We start from the raw sequence: 14,099 nt of genomic DNA, 5'->3' as shown, positions 1-14,099 counted from the left end.
TGATGGAGGAATGGAACTGCAGTACAAGTATTATGTTGCAAATATCTCATTTTCATAGAAAAATTGTGTGGGTGGCTTCCATTTCAGCTAGTTAAACAAGTAGAAACCTCAAATAAGAAAGCCTAGACATCTTAAAAGTATAAAACTGACACAACAGAAGTGTCTTTAATCACTTATTTTAGCTTCTAAAAATATCTCTAGGGTATTAAAAACAAAAAGAGAAAATGCACTTGAGAAGAAGAAACTGGTACGCAGATCCATATTTTTTATTTTATGTTGGAACACGGCATTTTGAATTAACAAGATGAAGCTACCACTTTAGAATTTTGGAAGGCGAGATGGTTATTAAAGAAAAAGTCAGCATTCATAATAAAATCATCTTATCAAGTAGTTGGGTCTGAATTTTCTTGTCATATCATGTTTATCTAAAGTATGAAGAGAAAGGGAACCTCTGGAAGGTATTTTGTTTCATTCCAGTAAAGGTGTGACATACATTGGCTGAGGTGCTGAAGTTTGTTTTGATTTGTTTTGTTGAGATGCTTCTCTCTGTTAAGAATTACTCTATATCTATTGATTTAGTCTGGATGCCTAAATATATAAAATTAATATGCCTAAATGTATAAAATTGTTTAAAGTTAACCCTTTTTTAAAATTTTTATTTCTCTTTCTGCAAGTTGACTCCTAAAATCCCAAGTAAGGTTAAAGGAAGTTGGGTGGAAAACGAATACTTCTGTATACAAACTGCACTATCAGCATACTTTATGTTGCCTGTGTTGTCCTTTTCAAAAACACATGACCTCTAACCTATTTAAACATATTCCTGGATTGCTGTGCATAAATGAATTCTTGCCCTTCAGGATATTCGGAGTAATGACTTAATTACTACATACATTCTTCCAAAAAGTCCTCATTATATTTCTGTGCTGAAAATACTATATTTGCTTATATATGGGTGCAGAGTTGTAACAAGACAATGTGATCTTAAATATGTGATAACAGGATATGAAGATAAGGGAAGCACACATCTTATGTTTTTACTGGCAAAGGTGGTAGGCCAGCTCAGGAGATTTGTGTAAACCACCAGAATCTTAGGTACTTATAAGAGTTCATGTGATCCACAGTGTTACACCATTTATTCCCTGAGGTAGTTCAGAGGCATTCTTGGGTGTTTGAGTATGTACACCCTTCAGCCCTACACCATGAGGGATTGTCATTGCATCTCTTTAGAGACCTCATTACCAAAAAATATATTTGCTTTGGATAATAAAGTTCAGGTTAAACCTGGTTTAAAACAAACCCCATCTCTTTCCACATTCCTGAACCACTGTATATGGACTTGGGTGTCCCCTAATGCAGTCCCCCACATTATCTATTGTCTCTTGGGAAAATGTGGTGGGGAGAGTTTTGTTACAACTTTTTAACGGCGTTAAATGATAAAGGGAATTCATCCCACGAGCTGGGGAGGAAAAAAAAGTTCTTCACAGAGCTGCTCAGCCAGTTTCCAAGCCTACTTCCTTCCTACGGATGCAAACGAGAGCAAGAATGACTTGGAGATGTTTCCCTCCTCTTGAGACAGGCTCACAAGGCTGCTGAGCTGCTGACAGCGCTGCCGATCAGCTGATAGTCTGGCTCTGGATTACAGAGAGAGGAGGAGACTCTACTCAAATTTCAGCCCCAGCTGCAACTGGGTGCTTCTGATTTCCAGTTGAAACCATTGACTGGCAGTGTATGCACCATCAATGGGCTTCGGGATGGTCTTGCTGTAACAAAGCACAGCCAGACTTAGCCTAATTAGCCTGCATAACTTACTCTTTTTTCGCCTTATGCTACCTCCCTGGAACACTTACAGTCCAGTGAAAAGTGTTAATATCACAGAATCACTGAATTGTCTAGGTTGGAAGAGACCTCAAGATCATTGAATCCAACCTCTGACCTAACACTAACAAGCCTTCCACTAAACCAGATCGCTAAGTTCAACATCTAAACATCTTTGAAAGACCTCCAGGGATGGTGACTCCACCACTTCCCTGGGCAGCCCATTCCAATGCCTCACAACCCTCTTGGTAAAGAAGTTCTTCCTAACATCCAACCTAAAACACCCCTGGTGCAACTTTAGGCCATTCCCCCTCGTCCTGTCACCAGGCACGTGGGAGAATAGACCAACCCCCACCTCGCAACAGCCTCCTTTAAGGTACTTACCAAGAGCGATAAGGTCGCCCCTGAGCCTCCTTTTCTCCAGGCTGAACAAGCCCAGCTCCCTCAGCCACTCCTCGTAGGACTTGTTCTCCAGGCCCCTCACCAGCTTCGTCGCCCTTCTCTGGACTCGCTCAAGCACCTCGATGTCCTTCTTGTAGCGAGGGGCCCAAAACTGAACACAGTACTTGAGGTGTGGCCTCACCAGAGCCGAGTACAGGGGGGCAATCACTTCCCTAGACCTGCTGGCCACACTGCTTCTTATACAAGCCAGGATGCCGCTGGCCTTCTTGGCCACCTGAGCACACTGATGGCTCATATTCAGCCGACTATCCACCAATACTCCCAGGTCCTGCTCCGCCTGGCAGCTTTCCAACCCCTCCTCTCCCAGCCTGAAGCTCCGCTTGGGGTTATTGCGCCCCAGGTGCAGGACCTGGCACTTGGCCTTGTTGAACTTTATACAGTAGACCTCAGCCCATCGGTCCAGCCTATCCAGATCCTCCTGCAGAGCCTTCCTACCCTCGAGCAGATCAACACATTCACCTAACTTGGTGTCATCTGCAACTTACTGAGGGTGCACTCGATCCCCTCATCCAGATCATCGATAAAGATATTAAAGAGGACCGGCCCCAGTACCACTATCGAGATTTCCTTCTTGAAGAGCGCCCAGCCTTCCTGGACTCCTCTGCCCTTCAGAACTGCCTCCCAAGGGACTCTACCAACCAGCGTCCTGAACAGTTCAATGTCGGCCCTCCGGAAGTCCAATACAGCGGTTTTACTGGTCCCCTTCCCAGCTTCTCCAAGAATGGAGAACTCTACCATTTCATGGTCACTGCCCAAGACAGTTTCCAACCACCACATCGCCCACCAGTCCTTCTCTGTTTGTGAAGAGAAGGGCTAGCGGGGCACCTCCCCTGGTAGGCTCACTAACCAGCTGTGTCAGGAAGCTATCTTCCATGCTCTCCAGAAACCTCCTAGACTGCTTTCTCTGGGCTGTGTTGTGCTTCCAGGGTATATCTGGGAAGTTGAAGTCCCCCACAAGGACAAGCGCTGATGATTTCGCAACTTTTGTCAGCTGCCTGTAGAACTCCTCATCAGTCTCCTCATCCTGGTTCAGCGGTCTATAACAGACCCCCACCAGGATGCTTGCCTTGTTGGCCTTCCTGCTGATCCTAACCCATAGGGACTCAACCTTATCATTCCCAGCCTCAAGTTCCGCGACATCAAAACTCTCTCTGATATAGAGAGCCACACCATCACCCCTTCCATGCTGCCTGTCCCTTCTGAAGAGCCTATAGCCAGACATTGCAGCACTCCAGTCATGGGAGTGGTCCCACCACATTTCCGTGATGGCAACTAAGTCGTAGCCTGCCTGCCACACGATGGCTTCCAGCTCCTCCTGTTTGTTACTCATGCTGCATGCATTAGTGTAGATGCACTTCAGTTGGGCCATTGCCTTCTCTCCCAGACTTGACATTGTTCTCCCTGGCACAGCTTTAACAAGCCTTACTTCAGCCCTGTCCCCCTTCTCACCTAGTTTAAAGCCCTCTCAATGAGCCCCACCAGCTCCTGGCCAAGGATCCGTTTTCCCCTTAGAGATAGGGACCCATCTGCAGCCATCAGGCCGGGTGCCGAGTAAAGTGCCCCATGGTCAAAAAAAACAAACTTCCTGTGTTGGCACCAGCCTCTGAGCCACGTGTTTATCAGGTGGGCTTTCCGTGTCCTCTCTGTACCCCTCCCTGCCACCGCAGGGATGGATGAAAACACCACCTGTACTCCCACTCCATCCACTAACCGTCCCAGTCCCCTAAAGTCCCGTTTGATGGTCTTCAGGCTTCTCTCTTCAGTGTCATCACTGCCAGCCTGGACTATGAAAAGAGGATAATAGTCAGAGGGGCGAATCAGGTTGGGAAGCTTTCTGGCAATGTCCCTGACCCTGGCCCCAGGGAGGCAGCAGACTTCCCTACGGGTAGGGTCAGGCCAACAAATAGGTCCCTCTGTTCCCCTGAGAAGGGAGTCGCCCACAACAATCATCCTTTTTTCTGTCCTGGTGGAACCAGTCCTGAGGCCTGGAGTCGACTTCCTCACCCTAGGCATCCTCCTGGGTAGACTTTCTACCTCTTCCTCAGCTACTGGTCTCTCAAGCTCCAGGGCCTCAAACCTGTTGCATAAGGGCACCTGGGAAGGTGGGACCGGTAGGGGGGGGCATCGCCTGGGATGTCGAGCAGGGACCTGTTTCCATTCCTCCTCGACTCCTAGGTCCCCTGCCTCTGCCCAACAGCAGCAGGGCAGGTGGTCCACCCCCATTTGGGGTGTCTCACCCTGGTACCTGTCCTTCAGGCCGTGCAGGGAGTCGCTCCACAAGTCTATCTCCTGCTCACACTCCCTGATTTTCCTGTTATATATGGAGTGGTAATTTGTGTCAAGAAAATGGTTGATATTAATAATTAGGGGGAAATTTGGGAGTGTGTCCATGGGGGCCGGAAAGCCCCGTGGTTAATGATAACATTAGTCTCTTCCTGATGAGGCCATCAGGAATGTAAAAGAGTTTAGAGGGAACAAAAGAAGGGTCATTCAGTAGACTCCATGCAGTGTCGGGTTGCTTGTTCTCCAGCCCTTAAGGCATGGAAGTTTCTGGGTGTTTGCCGTTGTTGTTATTTGCAAAGTTATTTGACCAATGAAAAGCTGTTTTGAAAGCAACTGCTGTGGGGAGAAGGGTATAAGAGAGGAGCCTGCCCTCAAGATAAAAAAAGAAGGCAACACGATGAAGTTATGTCATCAATAAAGGAGTAGAAAGAAGGAATGAAAAGGAACAAGGCTAGCAGAATGGAGACCAGGACGGGAACAGGCACATTGATCACCTCATGAAGATAGGTTCGACCAGACTCAGTAAACCAATCAAAGAAGCTCATACAGAAAGTCACTGGAAACAGGCACACCAGAGCTGGAGAGAAGCTCAAGCTGAGAGAAGCGTACCTGCCCACACAACTGCCCCTCGCTGGTAAGTAGTTGTGCATTATGGGGAATCATACGTCCTTAGAAACAAAGACTGTCCTGTTAACCTTACAGCTTATTCTCCTTATTAACAATCAGACAGTTTATGATCCTGAAACATGGGACCAAATTGAGGTCAAGGTGTGGGACTACTAAAAACAAGGTAGCAGCGGGATTGCTCAGCACCTGGCGAGCAATCCTTGAGGCCTTAAAGAACCATGTGGGACTGCAGTCAGAAACGTGTGGTTTCCCAGACAGTGAGGGAACTGCAGGTTTCTCCACCGATCCTTCTGCTACATCATTGGCCCCTCTGCTGTTACACTCCCTTGTGACCTGGACGTGCGTTTTGACCCAGGCCTATTGGCCTTGAAAAGGAGATAGATATGCTTTACTTCGATCTGGGAAGAAGGGGATACATAAGGCCTGAAGGCCGAGTTGCTTGACAGCTTAAAGCAAGACACATTTTTCAAAAGGAATGGAAAACGGAGACTTGTTTGTAATCAAGAAAAGGAATGGAAAATGGAGACTGTTAAGTCATGAAACTTAAAGGATTGTTTGTTACCTTTTCTGATTGTACATATGTATAGGCGTACTCGGGTTTAGTATGTAAAAGCAATGTTCTGTATATTTAGAATGTTTGATGTTCGTGCGTGCATGTTGGTGGAGCGCAGACTCCCCACACACCCAGCACTGTTTACTTGCCTTTTATACCTTTTATAAATATTCTTTTGAAAATATTACTAAATTCAGATTGAGATGAGACTTAATTTATAACATTCCTCAACCTCTCGACCTCCTCATTGAGTTCTGCCATGAGGCAGACCAGGTCGTCCACCTGCTCGCACCTCACACACACAGTCTCTCTGCCCCCCGCAGGTGGTAGCAACAGGCTCAGCCACTCCCTGCACCTGGAGACCTGAACTGCCACAGTTTTGAGCGGGCAGTCGGTCTGGGTGTGTACAGACTCCGTGGAGAGATCACCGTGCTTGGTGTACACCATCGCAGCTGAGCTAGCGGTACACCGCCGTTAGAGGAGGTGTTCGTATGGGCGGGGCGCGCTCTGCCCTGCCTGCTCGCCCTGCCTGCGCCAACTGCCGCGCCACTCCCTTCTGAGGCGCCACGCGCTGTTTGCCCGTCCTGGTGGCCGCGCTCCCTGGGGGCAGCGTTTGACCGGCCGGGGAGGGGGCGCTGCTGGCTGCTGGCTCCGCCTCCGCCTCGTTGTGGCCTCGTTCCCCTCCCTGGCGAGGGCTGCCGGGCCCTGGCGGCTCCTTCGAGTGGGCTCGGTGCGGGAGAAATGAGCCCTGCCTGGCCGATCCCCCGCTCCTCTGCAGAACGCGTCTGCCCCGCAGCCGATCGCCTCGGCAAGTGGCTGCGAAATGGCGGTGGCGCCCGATTTAAATGGCCCGCCGCTAACACTGAACAGCAAAATGACAGCTATGAACAGCAAAAAATGACAGCCTCTGGTACCCAGAGCCCCATCCTTATTGTCTCTTCTAGAAATAAAATAGCAGTCTCTCGTTCATGTTGTCATTATGTATTTACTATCATTTCTATCTCCCATATCCTAAACATTCTTCTTCAGGGTATGGTACACACAGCCCAGATATAAGTTTTTGTCAAGATTAAGTGTTACCTAAAATCTAGCCAGTTGCTGTTTTGTGGTGATAGACATTACTTGGACTGAAGAACGAACCCTTACGTCTCTGCTTGAGCTTAATTATTCCTCCAAAGTTATGCTGCCATCCTTTTTTTTTTTTTTTTTTCTTTTCCCTAAATAATTTGTTTTAATACACTGTAGTCACTAGAATGACCTTGTCATGTATTTCAGATTTAATTCTTCATGAGGTTAGTTTACCAAGTGACACTCAACGCAACTATTAGGTGATGGGCTAGGTCATTCAACTGTTCAACCATTTTTATTTTGTTTTTGACTTCCCAGTTGAAATCTAGTACAGTAGGTTTTGAAAGTGTATTGAAAAATTGCGAGCACAGTGGATCTTTTTAATTTAACCTATTATTCAGTAGCTGTGAAAGATGCAAAATGCTAAAAACAGTGTAATAAATCACATTTTTAGTTGCCAAAGTTTTAAATCTTTTTTTTTTTTCCTGTCTACGATATTATTGGAATGATGTTCTGTATTTTGAGGGTTTATCTTCAATTTCTGTTACTCAGAGTTACTATTGTCAAGGTCTCCATTTCTATACATTTTATACTAGTAAGATTTTTTAGGCAATGTTCCAAATATTTTAAATAAAATCTACTTTCATTTTCATACAGATAATTTAAATGACTTGCATGTTAGTCTCAGCTTTGTAGTCTTATTGACTTGTGATTTAATGTTGTGTTTCAATGCATCTCCCTGACAAGGCGTATATTTTTACAACATATTGTAAAAATAAAATATTTAACAATGAAAAATAAAATAGTAAGATTGCACTCACTACATTTTAAAAGAGATCAATATAATATATATCATATAATACTGTGCTTTCACAATTCTTTCCTTTGCTGTCTTCTACAATCAAATCCTTATTATCAAATGTACTGCCTTGCATGGGGTTTTCACAAAAGGTATTTTTAAAAACTGTATCTGCATTTTATAGAATCAGCTAATTTATGTTGGAAGGCATCTTTAGAGTTCATCTTTTTCAACTCCCCAGCCAAAGGAAATCCGACTACATAATTATTTTCAATCCCATGTTTGTACAGTTCTGCATATTTACGGAACATCCACCAAAAAATAAGAATTTTTTCTGCTATTTAGTAACTGGGACAAATTTTAAATTGCCTGTGTTACGCCAGTGCTACATAGAAATTAGTACAATTAACATGCTTTTGAGGTTGTAAATAAATTTGACTTGGAAAGCTGTGAAGTAGATGCGATATATTGTAGATAAATGCATATTTCCTTTTTTCTTCTTGCTACCGGAAATATGTTATCAGTGTTTATCACGTGAAACTTAGAAGCCTGAGGAAAGATCAGTAGGATATCCCACCTGCATTCCAGCTATCGCTCCAGAAGAGCGCCAGTCTGCTGTAGGTCCAGTAGCTGCAAGCCCTGTGCAGATGTTTCAAATACTCCATACTATCTAAACTGCTCAGGCATTTGTGTGATTTGAATCACTTCTCTTGCTCACACTATTAATCTTGCTGATAGTACTGACGACATCTCAGTGACCCTAACAAGTTCAGGAGAAGAACTGTGGGAGGACATTTATTTTTCAATAAACACCACAAACTTGACCCTGTATTAAAAAAGTTCAGGCTATTTTCAGTTTGAAACTAGTGATTAATTTGAATGGTAAAAGCAGTGCCTGTGAAACAAGAAATCCAAATTCTTTTTTTTTTTTTTTTTCTGGTATTATGTGTAATATAAATTGATACATCTTGCCCATTGGTAAGCATATGGAAGAGTAGTCCCAGCAGATTGCATGGTATGGATGAACTAGTTTATTCAAAGCCAGCTTTGATCTGACTTGACATCTGAATACTACCCTGGAGAATAAAGACCACCAGCACAAGTGACAGGCCTGATGGAGAAGTGTTTCAACAGATATAGTGGCTCAGTATTGTTTCTCACCATGTATCACTCATTTCAACATACTCACTCTTACCTTTGACAATATTGCATGCTTGGAGCTTCCAAGTCTGATCTACAGTCAGAAGTAAAACTCATCTGCTACAGTTCTTTTATGGATGCGTAAATAACATTATGTCAAACAATCCTATTCCTCTAGTCTCAGAAATCTGCATTCTAATATTTCAAAACTTTGTATATACACCCCCACAATGGTTTGTATCTATCCTAACGTTTAAAAACAAATCTCTGTTGCTATGATCACATATGCTTTCCAGAACATGATAGTTAGGTTTTTTGGTCCTCTATAATGTACATGCCTCTAATGCTTAAGGCTTTATGGGAAGATAATCCAATAGAGAAGTAATTACAAAAGTATTCCTGTTAGTCATGTAAGTAAAAATTTATATGCTCACTATGTGAAATCATGTTACTTACTAACATGGTTGGTATTTGTCTTAAAAACATATTATGCATTTTAAAAACTTTTAATACTACTTCCTAAAAAAAAAAATGACCACCTCATCCTTTTAAATAAAAACTGTTTCTTAAAGGATGATGTTTGCAGAGCTCTCTACATGTAGAAGTCGGTAGTGTTCTTACTGATGTCAAATAGCAGTTTGCCTATTGATTTAGAGAAATCTTTGTTACTGGTGATAATTTTTTGTTTCATTACCTGCCAATATTTAAACATCCCCTACCTTCTCATTTTCAAATAAAAATTTAATCATGATGGCCGTAGAAGTAATTTTCAGATATAAACTTCAAGTATTCTGTCTTAGTTTGGCAATCAGACTATTTACATGGTGCAAGACTGTGCCATGCAGAGATAAAGCAGTTCTAAATGAATTACCTTGGGTATTGCAAGCTCTGTAATCATTGGTGGCCCCTAAACACTTTCTGAGGAACCACAAGGATTCAGGAAACCTGATCAGACAGCATAGGTATTCCTGTAAAATAATAAGAATAATTTTTAAAGTGTAATAACTTAATTGTGCAATTAATGCCGTGGAGATGTAACATGGTAAATGCACAGTCTGTAGTGAATTCATATTGTAGTATATGAAATATCTGCAAACGAAAATATGCTGATATGAAATAAAACTGAAGTCTGAAGAAGAGTTTGAGCATATACGTATAAAAACTTAAAAGGTACGTTGACTCAGGGGCAAAGGAGTGCAGTCATAATACTGAAACTCTTAAAAGTATTATCTTAATCATATATGAAGTCCTAATTTGTATAAATTATGTTTATGGGCTACCTGGCACATTTCTTTGTGCCTTCTGTCCTGGGAAAAAACCTGACTCATCTGTCTCACGTTTTGGGATCCTATAATTTGTGTTTAGTTTGCCAAATCTATTCTAACCCAAGCTGTGTAAATGAATTACTGATACACTACATTGCTATTCTTATATTCTATTTTATTCTATTCTCTATGCTTATTCTCTGATAATTACCACACTCTCATAACTGTAGCTAAGCTAAAGGCACTAGAGTAGCTAAGGCTACTAAAAGAGGATCAAATGACATCTCACCACTGTAGTGCATATCAGAGGTAATAAATGTATTAATTCTCAGTTGTCTCTTGAATCTGTGTACATGGAAAAGGCCACCATTACAATACTGTCCTGCATGGAAAGGAGTGGAAGAGACTTTCTAAATCAAGTCCACTATTTTCCTCTTTCATGACTGTTTCTACTTTTAATTTCTTGCCTTCGTGCTTGAGAAACAGGGAGCAGGTGTGTTGAATGATGACGTATTCAAGAAGGTGCTTGAAGAACAACTACATAAACTGAGACATTCTCACCTATATATATATATCTGTGATTTACTTTAGAGGGTTTTCTACAGCTGGTAGGCATGATGATTTAACTGTTATGTCAGAATGGCTTAATAAATTCAAATTAAAGACTTACGCCATTTCTCATATCATTATCTTGCACTGATATGTAGGGACATTGTATGTAGAGACAATGTATGTAGAGAGGCATTGTATGTAGAGGCATGACATGTATAGTGATATCTACTGGAATGATGTGGGCCCAAGACTAACACGGATGTGTGTTCAAGTTCATAAAACTGTTCGAGGGAGAAAAATACTTGAGAATATGTTTGTAAAAAGCTGTAGGGAACTCTAACAAGTAACAGTCATAGTAGCAAAGCACAATTTGAAGCCAATGTGGATGCTTTGGATTGTTAAGCAGAGGAAATTCTCATACCACATGAACTATAAAGAGCTTTATCTAGATGCTTGGACTTATAGGCATACTAATACGTTTAAGAATTTGGCTTTCAGTCTGCGTTTGTGATTTGTAATCTCAGAGAGCTCTTCTACCTTCTTACAGTTTGGTATATAAACACTATTTTCATCCATAATGCATCTTTGTGCTCTTCTAAACATATTTGGTAACTGTTCCAACACCACAGTAAGCTAACTTCTGGTGAGTTCTAGGGGGTTTTATTAGCAAAAAGTAGTGCTTCATGACTGGACAATTTCTAAGCACGAGCTGAAGTGTTTGCAATCCATTTACCATATTTATATTTTCCCAGGCTCCCACTAGTTTGATGCCTCTTAGACAAATGTTTCCAGTAGCTGCAGGTGTTAGGGCTACCTGATTGTTTGCCTTGAAGAAACAGAAGATTTGGTGTTAGTTAAAGATTATTGATAGAAGGAAGCTCTCTCTTTTGCGTGTCTGCTTATTGATGAGAAGGAAAAGTTTTTATTAAAAGCTGTATGTCAGATGTGATGAAAAAAAATGCCACACACATACATACACAGGACTGGCTTTTGTTATTTTATCTCATTCAAGATGATAAGAAAATTTTCACATAGAAAATACTACTTTATATTGTTTTGTTAAAAATAAAACTTTTTGGGGAAGTCCTAGTGATCTGGGAAAAGTAAATCACTTCAGAATGTAAAGGAAAATTGTAAGATCTGAACTTTTTGATAAAAAATACTACTTTGAAACGAACCATTTAACACAAATATTTTAAAGGTTGTGTTCAACAAGGATGTATTTCAAAATTTTGAAGGACTTTTGTGAAATGGAGTGGATGTTTTCTAGTTATTTATTTCTCCACTATCAATAATAACCAAAGTCTGGTCCTGCTTATCATAATTCTGTTTTCCAAGGCTTCCAGCATTTTGTCAGACAGCTCAGAATACAGTTGGGGTTTATTTACCTTCTAATTATTGTATCTCAACATCCTCTTTCCTGGTTACAACAAAAGTCATAGATTAAATTTAAATACAATGCTGCAAAAATCAGCATTGGTTCAGTTTAACTGGGTAATTTATATATATATATATATATATATATATATACCCTAGTTAAACTTGCCTGCATAATCAAGAAGAAAGGAATGTATCTAGAAGGATACTCAATTTCCCCATTTTTTCATCTAAGCAAAGAACATATATTCCATAAAATTCATGTCATACTATCTGTCCCTATATTTACAAAATTTTGGTTCTCAACCTGATGCATTTTTACTTTTCAGATTTTGAGGTATGGTGGTTTTACTCAGGTGGGCAGCTAAGCTCCACCACAACCGTTCTCTCACTCCACCTCTCCTCAAAGAGGAAGAGGGAGAAAATACAAAACAGAGAACTTGAGGTTTGAGATGAGAAAGGTTTAATTAAAGGGAAAGGGAATGGGGAGAAAAAGAAACAAAAGAAACAATAAGTCCACGCGGAAGCACAGAGAGAGGGAAAAAAAAATATTCTCTACTTTCCATCAACGAGCGATGTTTGGCCATGTCCTGGGAAGCAGCGCCTCAAAACACGTCGTGGTTGTTCAGGAAGAACAGCCCCCTCCCCCACAAGAGCCCCCCTTTTTATTGCTGAGTGTGACATCAGGTGTTATGGAATATCCCTTTGGTTGGTTTAGGTCAACTGCCCTGGCGATGTCCCCTCCCCATCACTTGCCCATCCCCAGCCTGCTGGCTCTTGGGGGCTTGGAAGGAGTCCTGATGCTGTGCCGGCACTACGCAGCAATAGACACAACACTGGAGTGATATCAGTGCTGTTCCAGCTACGAATGCAGAGCACAGCACTGTGTGGGCTGCTGCAGGGAAAAGGTGACTCCAGCTCAGACAGACCCAACACATGGGGAAGTAACGAACATCCATTCTTTGAAAATCCTCTGGTCCATGTTACTTCCTAGTTCATTCCATATATCAAGGAATTTAGTTTTTATGCTCTGTTCCAGACTCCTCTACTTGAACTGTGAATATACTAAGTGTATACCAAGAACCCAGCTCTCCTGACACAGCTGGTGAGCAAGCCGACTAGGGATGGTACCCCACTCAGCCTTTTGATTGTAAATAGAGAAGGACTTGTGGGTGATGTGAAGGTTGGAGGCCATCTTGAGCGCACTGATCATGAATTAATAGAGTTTTTGATTCGTGGAACAGTAAGGAGTGGGGCTAGAACTGCCACTCTGGACTTCCAGTGGGTAGACCACAGTCTGTTAAAGAGACAGGTTGGAGTAGTCCCTTGGGAGGCAGTTCTGAAGGGCAAAGGAGTCCAGGAAGGCTGGGTGCTCTTTAGGAAGGAAATCCTAAAGGCTCAGGAGCAGGCCATCCCCACATGCTGAAAGATAAGTTGGTGTGGAAGAAGACTGGCCTGGCTGAACAGACAGCTGTAGCTAGAGCTCAGGAAAAAAAAGAGGGTTTGTGACCTTTGGAAGAAGGGGGCAGGCTACTCAGGAGGACTACTGAGATGTCGTGAGGCTTTGCAGGGGCAAAATTAGAAGAGCCAAAGCCCAACTTGAGCTCAATATGGTTATTGCTCTTTAAAGACTTTTTTTTTATTATTATAAATACATAAATTAAAAAAAAAAAAAAAAAAAAAAAAAGAGTACTAAAGAGAATCTCCACCCTTTATTGGATATAGGGGGAAACAGTGACAAGAGATGAGGAAAAGGCTGAGGTACTCAATGCCTTTTTGCCTCAGTCTTTAGCAGCAAGACCAGTTGTCCTTCAGGTACTCAGGCCCCTGAGCTGGTAGATAGGGATAGGGAGCACAAGGAAGCCCTCATAATCCACAAGGAAATGGTTAGTGACCTGCTAAACCACTTAGGTGTATGCAAGTCTATGGGGCCAGATGTTATCCACCCAAGGGTACTGAGGGAGCTGGCACAAGTGCTTGCCAAGCCACTTTTCATCATTTATCATCAGTCCTAGCTATCAGGGGAGGTCCCAGTTGATTGGTGACTAGCAACTGTGATGGCCATCCAAAGGAAGGACAACAAGGAGGATCCGGGAAACCACAAGCCTGTCAGTCTGACCTTGGCACCAGGGAAGCGCATGGAGTAGATTATCTTGAG

Source organism: Aythya marila, assembly GCF_965140915.1.
Source record: "Aythya marila genome assembly, chromosome: 2".
Classification (NCBI taxonomy): domain Eukaryota; kingdom Metazoa; phylum Chordata; class Aves; order Anseriformes; family Anatidae; genus Aythya; species Aythya marila.
This window is presented reverse-complemented; position numbering follows the sequence as displayed.